At 44.7% G+C, this 10035-nt stretch overlaps 1 protein-coding gene across 1 annotated transcript in view; it reads left to right on the top strand.

Annotated features, from left to right (window-relative positions):
• Window positions 1-9026: 9026 nt before the first annotated feature.
• hs3st1 (heparan sulfate (glucosamine) 3-O-sulfotransferase 1) overlaps window positions 9027-10035 on the top strand; it is a 3408-nt gene continuing 2399 nt past the window's right edge. Inside the window, exon 1 of the mRNA XM_076988021.1 lies at window positions 9027-9406. The gene's annotated coding sequence lies outside the window, so the exon portion shown is untranslated. The remainder of the gene's footprint in view (window positions 9407-10035) is intronic.

The following is a 10035-nucleotide window of genomic DNA, read 5'->3' as shown; positions in this document are numbered from 1 at the left end:
GGGGATGTTGCACCACCACCACCTGCTGCATGTGTGATGAGGGATGTTTATGTTTAACAGCACAGAGTTAGAAGACATGTTCACTATACAGCCATCAACACCTGGAAATGCTTGCTGGCCCTCTCATACTATACACGTTTATTAATGTGAGGTTGTCTCTCATATATCAACCACATATATTAATGTGAGGTTGTCTCTCATACCTCAACCACATGTATTAATGTGAGGTTGTCTCTCATACCTCAACCACATGTATTAATGTGAGGTTGTCTCTCATACCTCAAACACATGTATTAATGTGAGGTTGTCTCTCATACCTCAACCACATGTATTAATGTGAGGTTGCCTCTCATACCTCAAACACATATATTAATGTGAGGTTGTCTCTCATACTACAACCACATGTATCAATGTGAGGTTGTCTCTCATACCTCAACCACATGTATTAATGTGAGGTTGTCTCCCATACCTCAACCACATGTATTAATGTGAGGTTGTCTCCCATACCTCAACCACATGTATTAATGTGAGGTTGTCTCCCATACCTCAACCACATGTATTAATGTGAGGTTGTCTCTCATACCTCAACCACATGTATTAATGTGAGGTTGTCTCTCATACCTCAAACACATGTATTAATGTGAGGTTGTCTCTCATACCTCAACCACATGTATTAATGTGAGGTTGTCTCCCATACCTCAACCACATGTATTAATGTGAGGTTGTCTCCCATACCTCAACCACATGTATTAATGTGAGGTTGTCTCCCATACCTCAACCACATGTATTAATGTGAGGTTGTCTCCCATACCTCAACCACATGTATTAATGTGAGGTTGTCTCCCATACCTCAACCACATGTATTAATGTGAGGTTGTCTCTCATACCTCAACCACATGTATTAATGTGAGGTTGTCTCTCATACCTCAAACACATGTATTAATGTGAGGTTGTCTCTCATACCTCAACCACATGTATTAATGTGAGGTTGTCTCCCATACCTCAACCACATGTATTAATGTGAGGTTGTCTCCCATACCTCAACCACATGTATTAATGTGAGGTTGTCTCCCATACCTCAACCACATGTATTAATGTGAGGTTGTCTCCAATTCCACAACCATGTGTATTAATCAAATATTGTCAGCCAACCTAAAATCCAACCCTAACCCCAGACTCAACCTCAGCCTCAACCTCTCCCAACCAGGGCCGGCGCCACGGGGGGCGAGGTTTCCCGCCCCCTCAATGTAAAAAATAAGATCCATTTATTTTACAACAATCGCTACATGGTGCCGCTCGACAATCGTTACACGCACCCCCCCCCCCCCCCCCGCTCAACAACAACTTACGTTCGCCACCCCCCCCCCCCCCCCCCGCTCAACAACTTACGTTCGCCCCCCCTCACTGTATATGTTCTGCCGCCGGCCCTGCCCCCAACACTAACCACACCCCCACCCTTTGCTACCAATCACAGCTACCAAAAACTTTAGGGTGAATTCTTGAACGTTTTTGCCCATTTAGTCAACAGAGCAGTATGAGGTCAGGCTGTTGGACCAGAAAGTGTAGTCTATGTTCCAGTTTATCCCATAGGCATTCAATGGGGAAGAGAGTTGTGTAGACCACTGGAGCTGTTCCACACCAAACACATTAAACGGTGTTTTTATGGACCTGCCTTTGTACACAAGGCCCCGTCATGCAGGAACGGGAAAGGGACGTCCCCAGACATGCATGCTGTTGCATTAGCATCCCCTTCATTGGAACAAAGGGAGTCCAAGCCCTGAGAACATGCCCTCGTAAACCTCCTACACCAGTCTGAACCACCACCACTGTGCCCAGCAAACATGAATTACCACCACGGAAAACAAGTTCCAGAGCTCCAGAGTCCAGTAGAGGTGTTTACACCACTCCAGTCTACACTTGGAAGTGACCATAGGCTTGTATGCAGATGATCACACAGGGAAGCCCACGCCCTGGTGCTCCTGAGGAACAGCTCACGTGCTGACGCTTCCAGAGACAGTGTGGGACTGTAGTGAGATACACCAGAGGACAGGAGAGGATTATCTGCTACACACTTCACCTCAGGGTGGAGCCGCTCTGTGGGGGGCGTGGTCTACTCAGTTCTGTGGGGGGCGTGGTCTACTCCAAACTGGGCTGTTGTTCTTGCTCCGAGATGCTATGAAAATTCCCTGAGTGCAACACCCTCCTGCAACACATGGTGGCGTTGTTACGAAGACTGCATGGCTACATGCTTCATTTTATACATCTGTCCACAGTGTGTGTGGCTTCAAGCAGACTTGAAACTTCTTCTCTCACATTAAGTTAAACTGTAGTCATGCAGATTTGGTGATTCACATGCACTATGAAAAAAGGACAGCACAGTCTTCCTGTTTCGTTGCTAAGGAACAGCTCTTTAAAGGTTCACCGAGTCAGAACATTTGGGTACCATAGGACAAATGAGAGGAAACACACACACATACACACGCACATGCACACACACACACACACACACACACACACACACACACACACACACACACACACACACACACACACACTCACACTCACACACACAAAGACAAAGTAACAGTGATTAACAAGCTCTAGCGTTTAGTCAGTCTGGTCAAGGGTGATTAATGGTTGATTGCTTTAAATGAATCAAATAATTAGCTTTTCAGTAATGCCCTGAGAGAGAGAGAGAGAGAGAGAGAGAGTGTGTGTGTGTGTGTGTGTGTGTGTGTGTGTGTGTGTGTGTGTGTGTGTGTGTGTGTTGTGTGTGCATGTGTTTATGTGCTTTAGACAAATTGATCTAAAGCCATTTTACAATCTCAAATATCAGTCTGAACACTTGTACTGATATATGCGTCTGGCCTTCCACAGACCTTGTGATGAGCTCTTCTTGCGCTAGCCATGTAAATTCAACTCTGTGTAAATTCTACTCTTGTGCTTCAGTGCTGGTCTTTCTGTGACAGCAACCCTGAAAAGGTCAGTCCCAAGGTCAGAGTGACCTCTGTGAGTTCGGAGACTTGAGCTTTCAGAGTGCAAACTGTAACCGAGACAACATTCTCACAGAAACACACCATTTTGCATTTTCACACCATTCTGGTTTCTGCACAGAGAGTGGACAGGGAGTCCCAATGACCGCAATGGAGAGAGAGAGAGAGTGTGTGTGTGTGTGTGTGTGTGTGTGTGTGTGTGTGTGTGTGTGTGTGTGTGTGTGTGTGTGTGTGTGTGTGTGTGTGTGTGTAACAGCTAAAAACACTTGAATGTGAATAAACTCAATTTGTTTCCTCTTCCTGATCTGTGTGTACATAACTATATGTGTACATAAGCACATGCGCTCAGGCACATGTGAACACACACGTGAACACACACCTGAACACACATGTGAACATACATGTGAAGACACGCATATGCATGTGCAAAGACAAAAACATATTGTTTTTTATGTCTATGAGGACTTAACAGTGAACTGTTTAATATTGTATTTAAATGTTATATTGCAATACAAGCTTTTTGAAAGAAACATCCATGCAAACATGATGCACACTGCAATAAACAAAACAACACAGAAATAACAACACAAAAGGAATATCAAACAAATATTTTAAACAAGTTGTCTTTTAATCCATATATTTTTCAGATTAGCGGCCATTTTTCAGATTTTGTACTGAGGAAGTGTCAGGGAACAGGGTTTCCTTGGGCCAATCCCTTCAGGGCTCCAGGTCTGATCTAGTTTCAGCCTTTTCCACTGCTGATTTCAAATTCTCTTCCACTGAGGATGAATTCCATAGATAACATATTTGACCTAGTGAATTAGTTCTGAATCGTTCTGAATGGACTTCAAAGCTAATGGCCAATCAGTCAGTGGTCTGTCAATTCATAAAAATTGTTTCCTGCTGTTTGACTGATTTAGGATTCCAGTTTCTCAAATAATTTACTCCGGATTACTACATTTCTATATTGAAAAACCAAATTGGTTAAATTGTTGGAGTGTTAGAGGGGGAGTCTGGCTACAGTGTTAGATAGAGGAGTCTGGTTACAGTGTTAGAGGGAGGAGTCTGGCTACAGTGTTAGGGGGAGGAGTCTGGCTACAGTATTAGAGGGAGAGTCTGGTTACAGTGTTAGAACAGTGTGCATGTGTGAGAGAGACAGAGTGAATGAATGAGTGTGTGTGTTGAGTGAGTGACTGGGTGAGTTTGTCTACCTGTGCGTGTTGGAGTCAGCGAGTGAGTGAGGCCACTCACGTGTTGAGAGCTGTAAACTGTTCCTTTGTTCCTATTAGTGCTGATTAACAGGAAATGGAAATTCAGTTCACACACACACATACAAACACACACATTCAGCCTGTATTTCCCTTCCTTGTAGTTTCTGCATAAAGCTTCTTATTTGCTTGTGGTTTCGTTGTTTTCAATTCCACATTTAGCCATTCTGTGGTCATGGTGATGGTCTGTCTTAGAACAGTGTGGGGTGTATGAGAGACACTGATCATCTGTCTTAGAACAGTGTGGGGTGTATGAGAGACACTGATCATCTGTTTTAGAACAGTGTGGGGTGTATGAGAGACACTGATCATCTGTCTTAGAACAGTGTGGGGTGTATGAGAGACACTGATCATCTGTCTTAGAACAGTGTGGGGTGTATGAGAGACACTGATCATCTGTTTTAGAACAGTGTGGGGTGTATGAGAGACACTGATCATCTGTCTTAGAACAGTGTGGGGTATATGAGAGACACTGATCATCTGTCTTAGAACAGTGTGGGGTGTATGAGAGACACTGATCATCTGTCTTAGAACAGTGTGAGGTGTATGAGAGACACTGATCATCTGTTTTAGAACAGTGTGGGGTGTATGAGAGACACTGATCATCTGTCTTAGAACAGTGTGGGGTGTATGAGAGACACTGATCATCTGTCTTAGAACAGTGTGGGGTGTATGAGAGACACTGATCATCTGTCTTAGAACAGCGTGGGGTATATGAGAGACACTAATCATCTGTTTTAGAACAGTGTGGGATATATGAGAGATACTGTGGCTGTGTAGTCTTGATGATTCCTAACAGAACACAGCCATCAGATATATATGTTGTATTTTCATGTAATATGTCGTGTCAATTACACACTTTTATAAACATCAGTGTTAACATGTTGTATAGGTTCAATCATTTAAGTCATATAATCTCGTGTAAGTCGTGTGTGGGTATGTCCCCTGGCCGTTGGTGTGTGTGGGTTCATCAGGTTCATCAGAACTTCCAGTACGGCCACTTCTGTTCCTGTAGTTCAATACAGACATTATCTCTGAACAGATGTCCACAACTACAACTACTCATTTGCCATCTAATATGAATATGTACTAAAAATCAATTTGCATTTAATTATTACATATATTTTAATGGAACACTGCACTGGCTTAAACTCTGAATGTTTATACATGTTAATTGGTTTTTAGTTTAAATGATTATGTTTTTTCCTCTTCTGCCAGCCGACATGAGTGCAGTAATGAGGTGTTGAGATAGTGGCGTGTGGGTCTAGAGTGATGTGGATTACTCTCGTGAAGCCCCCCCTCACTCCAGCTCTGCTACTAAAATAAATAACTAAGGCATTCACCAGAGGAAATGAGGCATTTCTAAAGCTCCCATCATAAATTAGGCTGACGAATGAGGAGATGAGGACAGCTACAGTATGACGCGTGTGAAGGTGTTAATGGCCCTTACAATTGCATCATCTAAACAGAGTTGTGCAGAAATGTGTGTGGGTGTTGTAATACAATTTGAGTACTGAACTCAGGCACCTGTTGGGAGCAAAGAAGGGAAAGGTGCAGGTGATTAATCAATAACCTCCATCCCCTACCAGTCCACCAGGTAGTGAATCCTCCCATGGCAGGTTGACCTTCTATGTGACCTCCTTGACATTGATCGTCTCCATGATGGCACATTCCACCCAGGGCAGTAGCTCCATGTGTTTGGCTGCTCCTGACTGTGAAGATGTAGGACTTTCCCCCAGGTCTCGGTTCACTCGCACCACTTTCGCCTTAGTCCCATTAGGAACGTAACCAGAGGGCAGATTCACCATCACGCTGAGCTTGCCTAGAAGTGTTCTGTGAACTGTGAACTTCCAGGAATCCAAACAGATGGACCACAAGCAGGAAGAGCAAGTGGGCTCCAACGTAGGGAGGACTGGGATAGAAGGAATCACACCACAAAGCACTTATGAACCCACTAACGAAACGCATGATGTAGCCTTACTTCCTTAACGACATTCCTTAAAGATCGTTCCTTAACCCTTTCAAATTATGTTCCAGTAATGAAAAAAATATACGAATAATATATGAATGCAGGGTCTGAAAGGGTTAAGGAACAGCATTCCTTAACGTCTCCAACTCATAACCCAGTACAGGTGGAACTTCTGAAGGTTGCCAGTAGAAGTTGCTCCACTGGAGAGTGCAGAGCACCTGGAGATGCAACACATTGCAGATATTGCAGGGAAGGGGAGTAATCACCGTCACAGTAATCACCATCACAGTCATCACCAGTGCAGTCATCACCATCACAGTCATCACCATCACAGTCGTCACCAGTACAGTCATCACTATCACAGGCATCACCATCACAGTCATCACCAGTGCAGTCATCAACATCACAGTAATCACCAATGCAGTCATCACCAGTGCAGTCATCACCATCGCAGTCATCACCATCACAGTCATCACAATCAAAGTCATCACCATCACAGTCATCACCAGTGCAGTCATCACCATCACAGTCATCGCCAGTGCAGTAATCACCAGTGCAGTCATCACCAGTGCAGTCATCAACATCACAGTAATCACCAGTGCAGTTATCACCAGTGCAGTTTTCACCACCATAGTCAACACCAGTGCAGTCATCACCATCACAGTCATCGCCAGTGCAGTAATCACCAGTGCAGTTATCGCCAGTGCAGTCATCACCATCACAGTCATCACCAGTGCAGTCATCACCATCACAATCATCACCATCACAGTCATCACCAGTGCAGTCATCACCATCACAATCATCACCATCACAGTCATCACCAGTGCGGTTATCACCAGTGCGGTGCCCCAGGTCCTCCCTGTCAGTCTGCTGATGACCAAATTCACCCCAGCCTGTTGCAGTGTTTACAGCTAACATTGCACCTCCCAATCCTGTTATAACAAGTACTGTAGTATTTTTACCTTTAAACTCCAGCTGCACCATTCATACAGTACACTGTACTGTAACTCTACCATTATAGCATCACTATTGTAGACTCCCCTCACTAATGTCTTGTATTACTTTGTCAGGGCCTGAATATTGTTTCTTGGTGCTCATTGAATGTAGTTTATTAGGCCCTGACACATATCTGTCTGTTGCTGCTTGCAGCAGGTTTGCACCTATGTGAGCGCTGAACACAAGACAAATCAGCAAAGGTTGTGACAGTTACTGATTACACATTAGTTATGCAAGATGTTCACTGTTATGCAATCTGTTCAGGGCTTTCGCTGTCATAAAAGCCTGTCATCTCACGTTTGTTAAAAGAAAGGGAGGGAGAGAGAGAAAGAGAGAGAGAGAGAGAGAGAGCGACGAGAGAGAAAAAAGAGAGGATATCAGTGACTCTTCGTGTATGTGTGGGAGTAAATGTATTAGTGACTCAGACATTGCACAATCAGTCTTAAACTTCCACAATTACAACCAGGTGATATTACAAGACAAAGGTTAACTTCACCTTAACCTTTAATTTAACCCTAACCTTACACACTTAATGGGTTAACTTAATTTTAACCTTTAACTTAGCCCAGACCTTACTAACTTAATCTTAACCTTAAATTTAACCCTAACCTTCCACACTTAATTGGTTAATTTAATCTTAACCTTTAACTTAGCCCAAACCTTACACACTTAACGGGTTAACTTAATCTTAACCTTTAACTTAACCATAACCTTCCACACTTAATTTGTTAACTTAATCTTAACCTTTAACTTAGTGGGGCGTGCTGGGCGGGGCAGGGTGTGCTGGGTGGGGCGTGCTGGGCGGGGTGTGCTGGGCGGGGCGGAGCGGGGCGTGCTGGGAGGGGCGTGCTGGGCGGGGCATGCTGGGTGGGGCGTGCTGGGAGGGGCGTTGCTGGGCGGGGTGGGCTGGGCGGGGCGTGTTGGGCAGGGCGTGTTGGGCGGGGCATGCTGGGTGGGGCGTGCTGGGCGGGGAGTGCTGGGCGGGGCGTGCTGTGCGGGCCGTGCTGGGCGGAGCGGCTTCCTTGGGCCTATCCCTTCAGGGCTCCAGGTCTGATTTTGTTTCAGCCTTTTCCACTGCTGATTTCAAATTCTCTTCCACTGAGGATGAATTCCATAGACAACATATTTCACCTAGTGAATTAGTTCTGAATCTTTCTGAATGGACTTCAAAGCTAATGACCAATCAGTCATTGGTCTGTCAAGCAGTTGGATGCATGTGACTATGAGAGTAATCATGTGTGTCCCCGTAAGGTGGATACAGCGTTACAGGAGTGTTACAGCGTTACAGACCTGCACTGAGACTGTACACTGAGACTAACACTGTACACTGAGACTGACATTGTACACTGGGACTGCACTGACACTGCCACTGTACACTGTACATTGAGACTGTACACTGTACATTGAGACTGTACACTAACACTGACTCTGTACACTGGACACTGACACTGACACTGTACACTGTACACTGAGATTGACACTGTACACTGACACACTGAGACTCCTACAGAGCAGGTCCAGGCAAGAATGGCCGGTAGCAGTGTGAGCGACAATAAACCTGTCAACAAAATAACTTGAGAGAGAGAGAGAGAAAGAGAGAGAGAGAGAGAGAGAGAGAGAGAGAGAGAGAGAGAGAGAGAGAGAGAAAGAGAGAGAGAATGTGTGTGAGAGCGACAAAGAGGAATGAAATGGCGAGATAATAATTTACAGAACATTATGGCAGCAGTCCAGCGATTGTCCTGGTCATGTCTTCCATAACTTGAATCACTGAGATATTTACTTAAGAAGCCGCGCCCACAGTGATTCCTGCCCTGTGTCACCTTTCCGCTGGTGACTGCGTGCTCAGTTATTGGGTTTGATCACCTGTATTTTCTATCATGTTCCCGTGAGGTTGGGAGCCAGTGGACCCGGTAGCAGGGCTGCGTGAGGAAAGGCGTGTCTGTTGTGTGTGTGACCCGCTCCGAGCGTACAGGCTTTCGCGGAAGAAACTTTCATTAGGACTGCAGACTGCCGGAGAGTGAGGGCGGCTTACTCCATGGCATTTGCTTCGTACCACGCTGACAAAATTGCAAATATGCAAACGTCGCTGTGTAGCTCATGGGAAGCTGTCGGAATTTGGTTTCTTATAAACGACTGAGTCGCAGGGTGGGAAGAAGTTCAGCACGGTCCTGGGTCTGCAGGTAAACGTGCTTCAACTACACCTTAGTCCCATTATTGTCTCTTGTAATCTACAACAACGTGTGTGTTACGAGTAAATGGTTTTCAAAATCAGTAGATAAGTGTAGACAGCGTGTGTTTAGAGTGTGTTTGTCCTAATAACTTTGTAAGAAACGTCTTCCGCGGGTGTGATAGTTTATATACGCCAGTCCGGACTGTAGCCCCGCGGATCAGCCCAGCGCCTCGAGCTGTGGGGATGAGAGAGATGCGCTCGTGCCGCTGCGCCACGCGATCATAATACATGAAACAAAACCATTTTTTCCTTCTTTAATGTGTAGAATAATCTTTACATCTTTAATGAACGTTTACCGCGGCAGTGTCAAGTTGTACCAGACCGCATTTTTTATTGTTCTTTAAATCTTCTGTGTTTTCACACAGCTTATTCGAAAAGTCAAACAGACTATTGTGACCCAATTTTTTAATACTATTTCAGGTGCTTCGTTATATTAGGTTATATGTTCACTACAGTGGGCACAAAATAAAAGTGATTACAGTCTTACTCATTTGTAAATTATGTTTGTGTAAGGTAATAACCACTGAAGCAGTTTTAGAAGAAATAATTATGCAGTTGGAAGTCATCTGACCATTGTGT

The sequence above is a fragment of the Brachyhypopomus gauderio genome, chromosome 2 (genome assembly GCF_052324685.1).
Source record: "Brachyhypopomus gauderio isolate BG-103 chromosome 2, BGAUD_0.2, whole genome shotgun sequence".
In the NCBI taxonomy this organism is placed as follows: domain Eukaryota; kingdom Metazoa; phylum Chordata; class Actinopteri; order Gymnotiformes; family Hypopomidae; genus Brachyhypopomus; species Brachyhypopomus gauderio.
Note: the sequence above shows the minus strand (reverse complement) of the source record. Positions and strands in the feature narration are given on the sequence as shown.